At 39.6% G+C, this 15,637-nt stretch overlaps 1 pseudogene; it reads right to left on the reverse strand.

Moving 5' to 3' along the window:
* Positions 1–4,529: 4,529 nt before the first annotated feature.
* Positions 4,530–10,463, reverse strand: LOC104851725 (annotated as a pseudogene).
* Positions 10,464–15,637: the final 5,174 nt, after the last annotated feature.

The following is a 15,637-nucleotide window of genomic DNA, read 5'->3' on the forward strand; positions in this document are numbered from 1 at the left end:
GAAATCAAAGTTGGGGATACTGAAAAGACTGAAGTTCACCAAATTAATAATTAACCCAGGTCTTTTTATAAGTATTACATCATTTTTTCTAAAACAATGGATAAGGAGAAAAAATGAGACCTAAGACCTGTCATGTAAAGGTACAAGATCCCAATGATGAATGTAATTGTACTATGTACCTAAAATGTACTAATAAACTAAAAAAAATGTTTTCTATACAAATTCAGTTCCAAAATCCAGGTAATACTCGAAAAAAATGAATTGTTAACTATCCATGATGCTGGGTTGGTATTCAATGGGTCTTGGCTGTAAATCAGTTTGGTGTGTGTAGATGACTTTTGGCTGCTTTATTAAAGGAAAATTCTTCTAGTAAAAATACACAGTACCCCTTTTTATATAGTAAACAGATGTCAGCCTTTCATTGTAAAGTATTTTTGATTCAGTAGATGTCAAATATTACTTTAACAGACAGTTCCTCTCTACAAAGAACACAACATTTGTGAGATGAAATAGTGACTCAAAAGTTTTCAGTTCTTTTAACAGCTAATAAGGCAACATGAAAAATGGCTTTGAAAGTCCTGTCTTAATACTTTAATTTAAAGATAATCTATATGCATAAAAATTTCTCTGGTATATGATTTTGCAGTGATAAGAAACTTGCAGTTACATGTGTTTATCCAATGAAGCCACCTCTCCTAAGTCTTCTGGCCTTTACTTATTGCTGGCTTTTCTTTGTTACTTTTAACTATACGGACCTAATGAGAGAAATCATACAGATAATCAAGACAATTTCTCTATATAAAGCTATTTTCTGAGGCTACTATCCAAGGACTGCAAAGGAAATAGTCGTTTTGTTTTGTAATATCTTATCTTTAGATGTTTTTTGACATAGTACATGTCTACGTATTTTGTTTAGGAAGAAGTCCTGCTGACACTGTTGCTTCATATTAAGATGTTTGATTCACATGGTGCGCTATGAACCAAGACAGTTTCATAAACTAAAACATCTTAGTAGTTACCCCACCACGAAGCAAATCACTTTGCAATGCTTATGTCCTCACAGCATCATACCCCTCTGCCTTATGTTTCATACCACTTCTCAGTGCACGGAGCAGGTCAGCTAATGTTAGAGCCCCAACTGTCTGAAGTGATTGACTCCAGACAAAAGAAGAAACTGAGATTCAGAAAGAGAAGACACTTGCAGGTAAGTAGGCCCAGGTCTCACTCCCATAGTTTTAAAGTGTAGAGAAGTGAAAATATCTTTCCTAATCACTGACTGGAATTGTTCTTGAATCATTCTACAACTTAAAAATTACAAGGACAGTACTTTCAGCCACTTGATATATCTTACAGCTTTTGAGTGTAATGATTTCAAAAGGCATTCTATGGGAGGAGTATGCCTATAGTGGATTAAAGTGTGGTCACACAAAAGATATGTCTATGTCCTAGCCCCTAGGATCTGAGAATGTCATCTGATTTTTTTAATGTATATTAAGTTCATTGGTGCATTTTAGGTATACAGTACAGTTACATTCATCATTGGCATCTTGTACCTTTACATGACTTATCTTGGTTCTTATTATTCCCCATTCCCCAGCCCTCCCTTCACCCCTCCACCCTTCCCTGTTTACAAAGACATCGTTTCCATGTTTTTCCTTTTCACATATTTTTTCTTTCCCATTTTTACCTTTCCCCTACCCCTCCAACTTCCCTCTACTCTTTTAAACCTTTGCTTCCTATTGTACAATATCAATTATACATTTTGATCCTTATTTACACTTTTAGTTTTTCACACCAGAGAAACTATTTCCACATGTGTGACTTATTAATTTCACTTAAGCATATGGCCTCAATGTGTCTTTGCGGGTGGAAATTATTTAGGGACCTTGAAGTGAGATCATCCTGGATTATCTGGGTGGACCCAAAATTCAAGACAATTCTTTGTCCTTACAAGAGGCAAGGAAAGAAGAGGGGAGAAGTAAGAGAAAGAGAAGACCATAGGAAGATAAGGGAGAAAACTGAAGTTATTCAGACACAGTCAAGGAAGGCCTGGAGCCAGCAGAAGCTGGAAGAGGTAAGAAAGGATTTTCCCCTAGAGCCTTTGGAGAGAGTGTAGCCTTGCCAATACCTTGATTTTAGACTTCTGGCCTCCAAAACTGTGAGACAGTACATTTCTATTGTTGTAAAACACCCCATTTGTAGTAATTTGTCATGGCAGCCCAGAAAATCAATACAAGTATATGACAAGGTGTTAGAGTTTAAAAATATGAACTAAATTAAATGCTTCACAAACTATTTCTACGAGGAAGATATTCAAGCTTCCTTTGGAGAAAGCTCTAGATGAACCCCAAGATGAAAAAGAATGCTTTTCTCTTTATGCTGGAAGCTTGACTCAAATATTGGTTCTCATAGAGCCACAGAATGACACACAGCACAAATTCACAACATTTCCGTGGCAGGAGAAAGAACAGAGCAAGTGTGTAGGCATGTGGGAGAGGAAAGAGGGAGCCTGGAACAGATTTATGTAGACCAGGAGACCCATGCACAACTGCTCTGACTAATGGTGGGGTAACTCATATTTGGCTACACACAAAGGAACAGTCCTTACAAAGTATAAAACACTGCTAACATATTTTACCATGAAATACTTTGGTTTGGAGAATACATAGAATCACTGCACAGAGAGGCTGCTCTGTGGAGTCCTGAGCTCGTTATCTTTTCACATATTCACATTTCACATATTCATATACCTATTTCACACACAGGTAGTTCTGCAATCCCTAAAGCAGTAACATTTAATGACCTTTCCCATTGCTCTTCTATAGCTGGTATTCTTTAATACACTTATGTAACTATGGCAGATATGACATTCTGCTGCCTTTTGCCAAAGAATTTTGCTGCCTGTCTTCTTTGAAGTCTCCTTTATGATCTGCTTCTGCCTAATAATAACTCTGCTAGCTCCTTGGGAAACCAGATCAAGTTTGTCAACAACCTGTGAACATTCAAAAATTCCCCTTTGCCCCCAGCAATTCCAGCATCTTCTGCTGCTGTGGAATTATCTGAGAGCCTTGGGCCACACACCCAGCTCCTTTCAAATTCCTATCAGCTCACAATGAGGGAGAGTGCACGCTACCCACGGAGTTAAAGGAATCTTATTTAAGTTCCCGCAAAATTTTCCTCCTGTACCAAGCCATCCATCCCTGCTAGGATCACCTCCTTCGAGTCCAAAGACACCCCATCTTGTCCCTTCAACTTCATTCATTCTTCTTCTTCCATTCTCTAGACACTCTTTCTATACAAGTTGAATATGCCTCTGGATTGATCTGCTTTCTGCTGCTGTAGCAAAAAGGACCAGATAGGGAGAAGGATCTACTTTCCAGTTTTGGAGATTGGGAAGTCCAATATCAAGGTGTTAGAACCTGGTGAGCACCTTCCTGCTGTGTCAGTCCACAGAGGAAGGTCAAAGAGAGGATGACAGAAAAGAAGAGAGAGCCCAAATTGATTGTGTAACAAACTGACTAGTAGCAATAACCCACTCATAAGAGCAGAGCCCTCATGACCCAGCCACATTTTTAACTGCACCTTTTTATTTTGTTTAATTTAGTTTCAGAAGAACAACAAAAAGAGGCAAAAAACACAATATACAGTATCTTATCCATCATCATATCAGGAAGGGATGGGACTTGTGCTTGGTTTCCGCTTTAGATGCAAGAACAGAAGAAAAATCAAAAACACAAGACATAAGCAGAGGGAGCCAGATGAGACAAGGCTTATTCAAGGTTGTTGTGGAGTCTCGGGGACACTACAAAGAGACCTGAGGTTTCCAATTAGAAATTCCTAATCTACTTCTTCCATGTAAAATACATCATGATCCTCGTCAAGATGGAGACCTCACCAGGAACAGCAGCACCAGCCTCCTCTGCTGTCACACATCTCCATTAATGCACAGGCCTAACTTTATCTTGTGGCAAGTAATGATTGCAGTAGGTCTGGGAACCTCAAGGAAGAAGTCAAAAGAGGGCAGCATCTTTTGAAACAGCTGCACTTCTAGGTCCTGGCTAGCTTTGTTGATTTTGTCCACCTCAGCCTTTTGCCAGTGTCTCCACAAGGGGGTGTTCAGCGTTGTCTTGAAGTGCTTGGGCTTCCACAATCTACTGTACTTTTACTCTCTAGCCTTAAGTGGTAAACACAGTGTAGAAGGTGAAGACATAAACCCAGTGGATACTCCCACCATCTCATCCTTCTTAGCCAAAGTTTTTTCATGAATTGCAGAAGGTCTGAAATTTGCCTTTTCTCCTCCTCTGTTTTCTTGCTCTCCTAATCCTCAGGGAGCTCCAGGCCTTCCTGGTAACAGAAACTAAGCTCTTCCCAAACTCCTTGAGCTGCTGCACAAAGTCTGGTCAATAGGTTCAGTGGTTCAACCTCAAAGCCTTGCTTCCACATATGTCCACGAAAGTAGAGTTAGCCATCTGCCCTCTGCTTCTACCAGTGATGGGACTGATGCACTGCGTCTCCTTCATGTGAGAGGCTTACTCTGTTGGAAGACTCATCTCCAGATGGGAGGTGTGATCAATCACATGCATCTCATCACTAGCTAGGGAGACCACATAAATTCCAAACTCTTGATTTTTACAGAATGCCTCATAGAATTTATCTTAGTTATCTTTGTTTCTTATCAGCTAAGAGCTCAAGCCACTTCATAATCATATTTTTTATCTGACTTTTAAGACTTTGTTCTGCCTTAGGACTTCTCAGGAAAGGGTCCTCAGAGTCAACCACACCTTGGATAAAGTTGAGATACTCTGGTTTCAACTCGTCGCAGCTGTCTGTGATAAACATAGACCTGACTGTTTTATTTTCAGAGAGTCCAAAGGGAGGTGACCAAGAGATGAATGACCTTGAATTTCAACTGATTTTGTACAGAGAAGTGCTTGACTGTCAGTGGATTTTCCAGTTATTGGTGAAGCTCCTATAGAAGTCTCTGTTTCCCTTCTGGGGATTGTTTCTGGTCTAAATGACCCTGATCACTTTCAGTTCTGATGAATATTTTTAGCTTTCTTGGTTTTTCTCTTTCTTATTTTTACTCCTACTGTCCTCTTCATCTAAGCCAACACTTCAATTTGGGGCTTCAATTCATCGTCATTATCTTCCTTCTCAATTTCTCTTCTTCTGACTTGTCATTACTCTTTTCCTTGTCTTGCTCTTTCTCCAAATAAAGAGTAATGAGAGCCTATGAATTATGAGTGCTTCTTCACCAATTATTTGACCACCTCTCCTCTATATACTTTGTCTGGTCTTCTTTCAGATAGAAGATCACGTTGGTAGATCAGCCGATGGGTTCACCAAAGTCAATACATACAGTGAAGGAACCCCTTGCAGAAGATTCCTAGGCATACTGTTCATCTTTGTGATACTTTATGGTCACAACCACTTTCTCTGCCACCAGATAGGCAGAATAAAAACCAACACCAACTTGCTCAATCATGGAGATATCTATAGGAAGATATCATGGAGATAACTTCCTGAAGAGCCACTATAAATGTTTTTTTTACCAGTCTTAGCAATGATCCTGAAGCTATTTATGAGATCAACTTTGGTCATGCCAATGCCTATGTCCACCAGAGTCAAGGTGTGTTCCTGAATGTTGAGAATGATGCCAATTTTTGTCTCTTTACTTCCATCTAACATCGAAGGGTCTGTCTGGCTCTTACAGGAAAGCTTGTTCAAGGCATCAGAAGAATTGCAGATTAAGTCCTGAAGGAAAATTTCTTGGTTGGAATAGAACATTTTAATGATGAGAGAAATTAATTTGGCAATTTCTTCCTGCAGGGCAAAATTATGCAACTTCTCCAAGTGCTATACTTCCTTAAACATCTTGAAGGAATAAGAATATAAGTATCAGAGAACAGAGTGGGACCAGACTATGTTCAACTCCCGCGCAGCACCAAGGCTATGCAGGGGTGTCTTGCCAATCACCTCAAAACATTTCACCTCTCACCAATGCAGCAATGGCAATTAAGATTCCAACACATGAACATTGGGAATACACCCCAAAAGCCATAGCACACCCCTTCTCCTCACTACTTATCCAGCTTTTCCTCATTTTCTAAAGACCAGCTGAAGTTCCACTGCATTACTTCAAACTGCAACCTTCCTACCATTGTTAACAGTACACCATGACAAAGACACTCCTATCTCCATCTCTCCCAAAAATAAAAATAGGCTTGGACACAAACGAAAACTACAGTACTATAAAAAAGTGAATATTGTGAGGGGGTGGAGTTTCACTAGTAGGAATATAGTGAATTGTATTGGGGTAAGCATCATCTTTTCCTCCTGATAAATTTTTAAATCTTTAAGTTTGTCTTTCATTGGCAGTGTATGCTTAGCTCAGTATAGTAGCTAAACACCCAGGTTCTGAATGTTTACTATTTGAGCCCTAATCAGGGTTAAACTGCTTAGCCTTTCTGTGCTTCACTTTCATTACCTAAAACCTGGAAAAAATGGTACTAATGTCAAAGGGAAGTTTTGTGAGTAGTAAATAAGAAAAACACCTATTAAGTATCAAGTTGGCATAGGATCTAAAGGGCTTAATTACAATAGGACTCTCAGTACTATTTTAGGTATTACAGATATAAAAGCAGTATTTGTCACTTACCCAGTGTTTGTTACTAAACTAGGGTCTGCCTCAGCTTATCCTAGCCAAAATTGAGCAAAGAATTTGGAGTTTAAGACAGGAAACTCCACTTTTTCCTGGTATTCCCCCCTTCCTGCCATTCCTATCTTCCTGTTTGGGAACATGTAGTAGTTAGACAGGCTGATAAAAGTTTCGGGGATTCTGACCTTTTCTTTCTGACTACTCTCCCACCTACACAATTTCCCTCCCTCCTTTCCAATTCCCCTATCTTTCCACTCATCTCTTTATCTTTGATTCTTTCTTGGACATAATTCACTATAGCATTTGAACACCACTGTAAAAATTCTTGGGGGCAGAATGCAAGCCTTACCAAGTCAGTAGAACCTACCCAACCTACAGATGCTGAGCAAAGGGTAGGAAGGCAGTTAATACTTGATTCCAAGTACTTTTGTTTTCTTTAAGCAATAACCAACATAAAAGGATAGTGTGGGAGGGAAGAACACCTTTATAGTAGAAAAGCAAGTATAACCGGGCATGGTGGCATGTGCCTGTAATCCCAGTACTCGGGAAGCTGAGGCAGGAGGATCGCTGTGACTTCAAGACCAGCCTGGGCTACATAGTAAGTTCCAGGTCACTGTCAACTACATAGTGAGACCCTGTCTCCAAAAACAAAAAAAAAGAAAAGAAAAAAGTATATATAAAATAAGTCACACCCCAATTTTTATATGAAGTTCTAACCAAAGCCCTCAAAATGTAAAAAATATACTGCTATCTAGCTGTGACATGTGTAAAAGACTTTTTATCTAGTAAATTTTAGTCCAAACCAACAGTGGATATTTAAGCAAGTTGTTGGGAAACTTGAGATTTTTCCTTGTAATACTAGTCATATATTTTTAATCTCTTATGCAGAAGTATGCTGACCAAATTTGTTTTATGGTCTCTACTTTTTTGCTTTCAAGAGTTTTTTTGAAAAAATAATTCCAACATAAATCCTTTCGTATAATGGGCAAAATAGCAGCTCAAGCTGATACCAGGTCCACAATTTACATAGTGAAATCTAGTCTTTGTATAAACCAAGGAGTAAAATGCATCATCAAAAGAGAGGTTCACTTTTAATTTCATGCAAAATCTCAAGAATATAATCTGGATAGAAGAATGAAATGAAATAAGAGTTTCAGCACTCGGTGCTAAGATTTTTTTCATCTTTTTATAATTAAACTAATAATAAAAATAAAAAGTGTTTGAACCTACAAAAGCAAACCAGAGCTGAAGCACGAGCAATGCCTTGTGGACAGCCGTGAGCCAAGTTAGTCACTGTGTGTTCATAAGCACTGTTGAGCTCCCATGTTTCTGGGGGAAATGGCAGCGCAAAAATTATGCTTCTGCTCTTGGGGCATGAAAGTCACATAAACTGTCTTCTATAAATCATATTTTGCTCGTCTAAGTGGATCAGACGAGGGAGAAGGAGAGGGGGCTCTCCATGTCGAGGAGCTTTGATCATTTTGATCAAACACAGACCACCTATCAGCCTTCCAAGTGCCACTATGCGTCATATGCATTTTCAATATTGTGTCATAATAGCTACCAGTCATTGTAGTTGAGATAAAAAAGGAATTCTAATTAAACATATGATTGGATCCAGACATTTTAATCATGCCATTTATCTATTTTGTAGAGCAGGCCTGCTGTTTTTTCAGCAGTCCCCTGGAATCACCCTGGGATGACAATTTGCATGCTAACTGAATTCATGTACCGTGCAGATTCACAAGGACATCTGTTGCTGATTGTTTTGGTTCTCTGCTTTTCAGACTCAAATATGAAAATGCAGAAAGTAAAAGGCAAATTACGGAGCCCGGGGCAAGAGCACAGACTGATTGTTTGATTTTTTTTTTTTCCTTTCTCTCTTGCCATCTCTCTAGGGGAGACTATTACAGACCAAAAAAGAAAAAAAAATCCCCCTCTTTTGCAGTCCCCATGGCTTCACAATAAAGTCAGTGCCCATGAAATGATGCTGTTTCCCAGCTGCTTCTTGTCTTGATCTTATTCACTTTGGCTTAGAAAGAGACCCCCATTCCCTGCTCAAAGGCTCCAAACACAAGACAGTAGGAAGGGGAGGAGCTGTCTTGACCCTGTAATGCAGAAATAGGAAAGAGATAGACCCACAGCATCCTATATTGCATAGAGAAGCTGATGAAGTGGCTTTGCAAACCTTTTTCCCAATCCAGCAAAGACTTGGGGGAAGGTGAAGTATTTAAATACAAAGGAACCACATCACATAAACTTGTAAGGGCTCAGCAGCAGCTTTTTTGAGAGGCCTTAGGTCAACAAACCATGTAGAGGTGCAAGCACTTAGGTCTAGTGGTGGAGTAGCTTTCCCTTGGCCTTATTCAGAGCAAATGCCAGGTATTGAAGTGAAATTCAGAAAACATTTTTTACCTGCTGCTTGGCACCACCAGAGTTATTTTTCTGCAATCCTCACAGTCCAGGAAGGTGGGGAATGATTTCCCTTTTGGAAATGGAGAAGATAAAATTCAGAAACACTAAATACCTTGCTAACTTTATCCATCTAGAAGTCATAGACTGGGCTCGATTCTAACCCAGGTCTTTTTCCTCTGAGACATGACACTTTTTACTGTGCCACACTGCTCCCCATGCTTAGCCAACACTTGCTGAGCTATATTAACCAAACTCTTTTTCCATCACACACAAAATTAAAATGTTGAGAAAGCTTATCTTTTTTGCCTTCTGTGGGATATAATTTGTCTCAATAGGAATAGCAAAATACTTGCTTCATCGTTTAAGTAAGTCCAAGTTAAGAATTTACCTGGCTGAAGTAACTTCAAGCTGCTTGGATACTGGAATGGGATATTTTAACAGGCAGGAGTCGCTGGAGTGAGCCAGGGTCACCATGAGAAAGACAGGAATTACTCTTCTCTCCACTGCTACTCCATCTACTCAGTCCCCCATTTAAATTCAAATCTAAGCACTATTTATTGGGAATTGACTACCTGTCATTTAACTTGCTTTGCAGACTACAACCCAAAAAGATGAGCAACAGTGGTCCCACCACAGCCTAAAGTTAAGGAAGCAAGTTCAGGAGGAAGATGGGGGTTGCTGAAGATCACACAGCTGGCAGTGGCTGAGATAAGATTATAATGTAGCCTCTTGACAGTAGGCCATTTCCCACACCCATAACTGTCTATGAACCCTGTATCTTAGGTTTTCTTGCTCTTCCTACCAACACCCCATCTCCCACACTATTGACTAGCTCAGAGTCCTTATCCAACCTGTTATCACCAATATGGCTCATTCTTTTAAGCAGGATTTCCAGTGAACCTTCTTAGCATCTTCCTAAATCTTCCTAAATGTACCCCTTTAGTAAAAACTCAAAGATGAGTTAACATAGAAGAGGATGTCTTTTGTAGGGCGTAAGGCACATAATATTGTCTGCCTTCATAGTTTTCTTATAAATTTCTGTTTTCCATCCCAAAACTTTTGAGGCACAGAGAAATAAATCAGATTTTTCTTACCACAGAGCTAGATGCTGTTTGGGATGGCCCTGAGTCCCTGAAAAATAACCTGGTTAATGTTCAGAGTCTGATTCCCCTGATTTATGGTACTGGGGATCAAACTCCAGACCTTGTGCTTGTGAAGCAGGCAGCAACACCACTGAGCTAAATCCCTAGCCCTGATTCCCCTGATTTAAATGTGTCTTTCACTTTCTATATTTCATAGTGACTCTAGTTGGAGGCCTATTTAAGAAACCTACTCTCTTAGGTGTAATGGTCTCATTGACATCCTCATCTATTGGTGAGCTACCTGCCATCACTGTATACCTCTCTGGACATTTGTCCTTCCTAGAGCTTGGGTTTTGGGGATACCCCTCATAAATTCTGGTCTCTACTGTCTCTGCTTTTCACTAATTATTCTCAGATTTCTTGGGTGGGGTATGGGGATCGAACTCAGGACCTTCCACTTACGAGATGGGAGAACCCCTGAGCTAAATCCTGGGCCCTCTCAGGCATTTAACTCTTTCCTAGGTGTGACCTTTATGTTCATTATTAAGCCTGAAAGGCCTGGCAATTCTCATGTCAAAAAGGGCACAGCCATTCCATACTTTTATCTGAGATTAGACTGCTCATTTCAAGTCATCCACCTAACAACTCTAGGATATGTCATCCCAAACTCTCTAGGTTCTCTAGAATGTGTCTACTAAGAGCAACATTCTTCCTGTGGAATTTGTTTGAATAAAATCCGAAATGTAGAGATTTGATCTGGTAACTTTTCTTCTGCAGTTAGAGAGGATGCCATCTTGACAGCTGTAAGGGCAAAATACCTTCACAGAGATAGGGATGGACTGGCTTTCCTCTGTTAAGCTCTCTGTAAGCTGCTGAGATCAAGGATTCATGCAGTGAGGATCTATTCCTCCTCATCTTGATTTTTTTCATACATGCATCAATGTTCCTACTGAACTGAAAGCCAAGAATTCCCTTATTTACTTGAAAACTCCCATAGTTTCCTCTTCAGGATGTGGCAAAGAACTTTTCCTGTAGCTTATAAACTAATAAACCATGACATTTACTTTAGAATTATCTAGTTGAGGCCTTTTGTTTTACCAATAAAGAAACTGAGGCCCAGAATTGTTAAACAGAATTTCCACCATCACAGGATTCAGAGCAGAATGAAGAACCCAAGTCTTGGTGATTCCAAAGCAGAGATTCTCTCACCCCAGATGACATTCTCCCTATAGCCAGTAAGCACTTGCTGCCCGCCTGCCCTAGCCAGGGTGCCTTCCGCTGTTTGAATTTTGCTAAATACTGTCATCAATTTCTTGCCACCTCACTGGGATCAAGCTACACAGTGCTTGCACAGCTCAACTTGAAGCATCTCTGCCATCCACTTAGCAATAGCCTCTGATTCAAGACAAGGGATAGCACAGAAACGAGATTCCTCCATACTATTACACTTATTTCCACCAGCATCTGGTAAGGAGGCTTCCAAGCCCATCTCCCAGCTAAACGGTAAGCCACTTGAAGTCAGTGCCTCTGTCTTCATTTGACACAGTCTACAATTATTTTTTCTTCCATTTTAGTCACTCCTCTATAGTCCTCAAACCAAACACTGCCTCACAAAATAACGACCCGCTGTCATTTATGGCCCTCACTTTTAATGGCAGCAGACAAGCTTCCGGCCCTCTATGTGGGGCACTACCATGGTTCTGTGTGGCCCTCATGTGTGTTCCTGTTTACTGGGAACTGAAGTCCACCTGCCCCCTGCCTGTGATTCATACCCCCATAGAGATTACAAAGAAATCATCCCAAATCTGAATATATCACTGTCCTTCTAACAACTATTCTATCGAAGTCCATCCGTGACCTATAGCATATCTTCCACAGGCTCTTTAGCCAAGATTACTAGCCTAATTTCTCACCCATCTTCCCCATCCTCATCCTCTTCCAAGTGCCATACTCATTCTGCTTTGTTTCCTTTGCCAACATGTTGTTCTCTCTATTCCTGATGCCGTCTTCATCTTTAGCAAGTAATTAAACCTCAAAACAACATTGGAATAACTCCTCCATACAAAGCTCAAACTCTGAGTTTCTATAAGGTTTCATAATATCATCACTTGCTTACAAGTGTTATCTATGAGGAAATACCTCTCAGGGTATTTTTGGAAAGATCAGAGGCATTCTGAGCCAATTATCACACTAAGGTTAGGAGTTCTCAAAAATGCAAATCACTCATTTCAGGTAAAATGGGGTAACTTTGTTATTTCTCTCTGCAAATTCAAGTTGATGAGATGTATGTATCCATCCATTTAACAAATACTAATCAGGTCCTATTATTAGTCACTTTTCCATCCTTGGGTTAAAAACTCAACACCTGCAGTTTAAAGGAAGTGAGGTTGGTTTGGGCTCATGGATTCAGAAGGCTAACCCGCAGCTGGCTGGCTCCAAGGCAGAGATGCATGGTGGAAGAGCACGGCGAAAGGGCATGGCAGAGAAAAGCTGTTCTCCCCATGGCAACCAGGAAGCAGAGACAGAAAAGAGAAGCTGGCAGCAAGAATACATCCTCCATGTCATGCCCCCAGTGACCCACATCTTCTCAGCATGCACCATCTCCTGTTTGCATAGGCAGCTATGAACTCATCAATAAATTAATCTGCTAATAAGTTTAGCACCCCCTGGTGCTATACCTGGTGCTATACCCGAAAGCCCCACCTCTCTGAACACATGAGATGAGGACATTTTAGAACTAAGCCATAAGAGATGTCTCATATTACTCCATACTTTCAAGTACTGGGGATATAGCAGTAAATTAACCCAAAACCTGACAGAGAAAATAGCAAAATGCCTTCACAGGTGTCCCCTTGGATGAACATTAGCTGGTGTCCACTTAGGTCTTGGATCTATTATTTCATTACAGAATTTGTAGAAAGGTGATAGGAAAATAAGCTTTGGTTTGAAAAAAAAACTGACACTATTTTTAGTCAGAAAAATGCTGCACTCTCATCTCTGTGACCCCACTTGGTTAAGGACATGTATCAAGGTCACTTTTTAACAAAGAAATGTTCACTGCGTTATGAGGTATTTCTCTGTCCTCTGTGAATAAGATTTGCCTTTGAAGTTCCCCACTGTGAGACATTTCCACTATACAGGACAGTATCAGGCCAATGATTCTCAACAACCAAGAGTTTTATTGAATTTATGAGCATTAATTCTCAGAATAACCTGAAAATGAGCTTTAGGAGAAAGAGATCAATTCAAAATGCAGCACTGCTTTCTGAAGCCCCACTCAGGATTTATAGAGTGAGTGATGTAATCACTAATGTGAAAAGTGTCGAATAAGTGTGCTTTGAAGTGCAGTGCTGAGCACAGCACAGGTGGAAATCTTTAATCAAAAAATCCAAAGTCTGAAAGTTTTTGTGGGCTATCATCATGCCGCAGTGGAAAATTCCATGCTGTAAAATTTTGTTTCATGCAACAAAGTTATTTCAAATATTATATAAAATTATCTTCAGGCTATATGTATATGGTATATATGAAAAAAATGAATTTCATGTTTAGACTTGGGTCCCATCCTCAAGATATTTTGTTATGTATATACAATATTTCAAAATCTGAAAAAAAAACTGAAATTAAAATACTTTTGGTCCTAGGCATTTTGGGTTTGTTTTTGTTCTTTTGGTACTGGAGATGGAACCCAGACCTTGCACTTACGAGGCAGGTGGTGGCACCACTGAGCTAAATCCCCAGCCCACGAGCATTTTGGGTAAGGGCTATTCAGCCATCACATGGAAGCAAATGTCAGCCATGCCTCCATGCCATCCACGTCACATGTAGGGCTGGTGCCAAAGGGAGGCCTTCCCCAATTTGACTCTCTCCTTTTGACAGCCCATCAAGATCCTAATTAGAGAATTAGCCTTGGCTGCCAGAGAGGAGGGGCTACATTTACCAAAGGCAAAGCCATTTCCTGGTGAAAGACACCTGAATGATAGGCAGGCAAACCACCTGTCACCCAAAGCTTTCCCCCAGTCCCTGCATTTCCGTGCCTGAGCTGCTCATAGCTTAGGTGATCCCCCTCACTTCACAGATCCTGAGTTTTAGCATTTTCCCCTTTAAAAGGACTTTCACTGGTTGTGCTGTTTCACCCAATACATATACAAAGGTGAATATGTTTCTATTATGGTTACAATGACATCAATGAGAATCAAAAGGGATACTGACAAGAGAAGTTGCCTGTCGAATGCACATTTTTTGTCCTTTATTTATAGACTTCACATAAAAGAATAGCTAGAAGTAGGAACCTAGCTTTGTATGTTGTCAGCAGAAGAACAGAACATATTTTTAAAATACTATAAATAAATACAATTTGAATTATTTTGAAAAAAGCCAAAAATCTACCACAACTTGAGTCCTTACTTTAAATATTAAATTAAAACCATTTAAAATAAAATGCATACCAGATATGACTGCCCCATTCCTCATGGCTATAAACTACTGACAACCACAATGTCCCCAGAATTAGCATCGTAACCACTGACAGCCTATCAGGACAGGATAAAACCAACTGTATTTACTAAAACGACAAGCAATTCTTCACATGGTACTCCCATGGCTTAAACACAGAAAGGGGATATCTCTCAGGACCTCATCATACCCAGTATTCAGTTACATACTAGGAGAGTTTGATTTGGTCTCATATCAATTTATTCTTAAACATTTGAAACACACTGCTAGTTATTTTCACATATATAATTAAGTATGAAAATCCAAACTAATCCAGTTTTTTAAAGGCAACCTTGTATATTCTCTGAACAGCAATTCAGAAATTGCTGAGAATTATCCTTGTATGTGGAGCATTTGGAACAGACAAGATAAATGGCTGATTTTTAAAGATTATCTAAAATCTTATTTTATAATGCTAACAATATTCTTAATATTATACATCTGCATAACACTTTACAATTTACCAAGGGATGTTTTTTTACCCATTCCACTAAGCTGTAAGCCACCACTATTTTATTGAAATCTGTATCCCTCATTCCTGATGCAAAGATTAAATAATTACATATATTTTTATTTAATAAGTAATTTAGTTGACTAAGTATGCAAGATACAAATATCCTTCTACTCTAGAAGTGAAGAAAATAAAGCTCAGCAAAATTCAACAGTGTTCACATGGAAGCAAAATAAATACATGGTCAAGCTAGTATCAGAGCCAGACCTTCTGATTCCAGTCTATTTCTCTTTTCACTGGCTACTATGTCACCTCTTCTTGTGTGTGGGTGTGTGTTTGTGTGTTCTCTTTTCACTGGCTACTATGTCTCCTCTCATCGTGTGTGTGTGTGTGTGTGTGTGTGTGTGTGTGTGTGTTAAGCAGCTGCTAACTTACAAACAATTAAGTTTTCTGCGATTGCACTTATTTGTCATGTCTTGGTTTGGGCGATACTAGGAATTAAACCCAGGACCCTCACTCTAAGCTATATCCCAGCCTTTT

The sequence above is a fragment of the Fukomys damarensis genome, unplaced genomic scaffold, assembly GCF_012274545.1.
Source record: "Fukomys damarensis isolate Sample0158 unplaced genomic scaffold, DMR_v1.0_HiC HiC_scaffold_5, whole genome shotgun sequence".
NCBI classification, from domain to species: domain Eukaryota; kingdom Metazoa; phylum Chordata; class Mammalia; order Rodentia; family Bathyergidae; genus Fukomys; species Fukomys damarensis.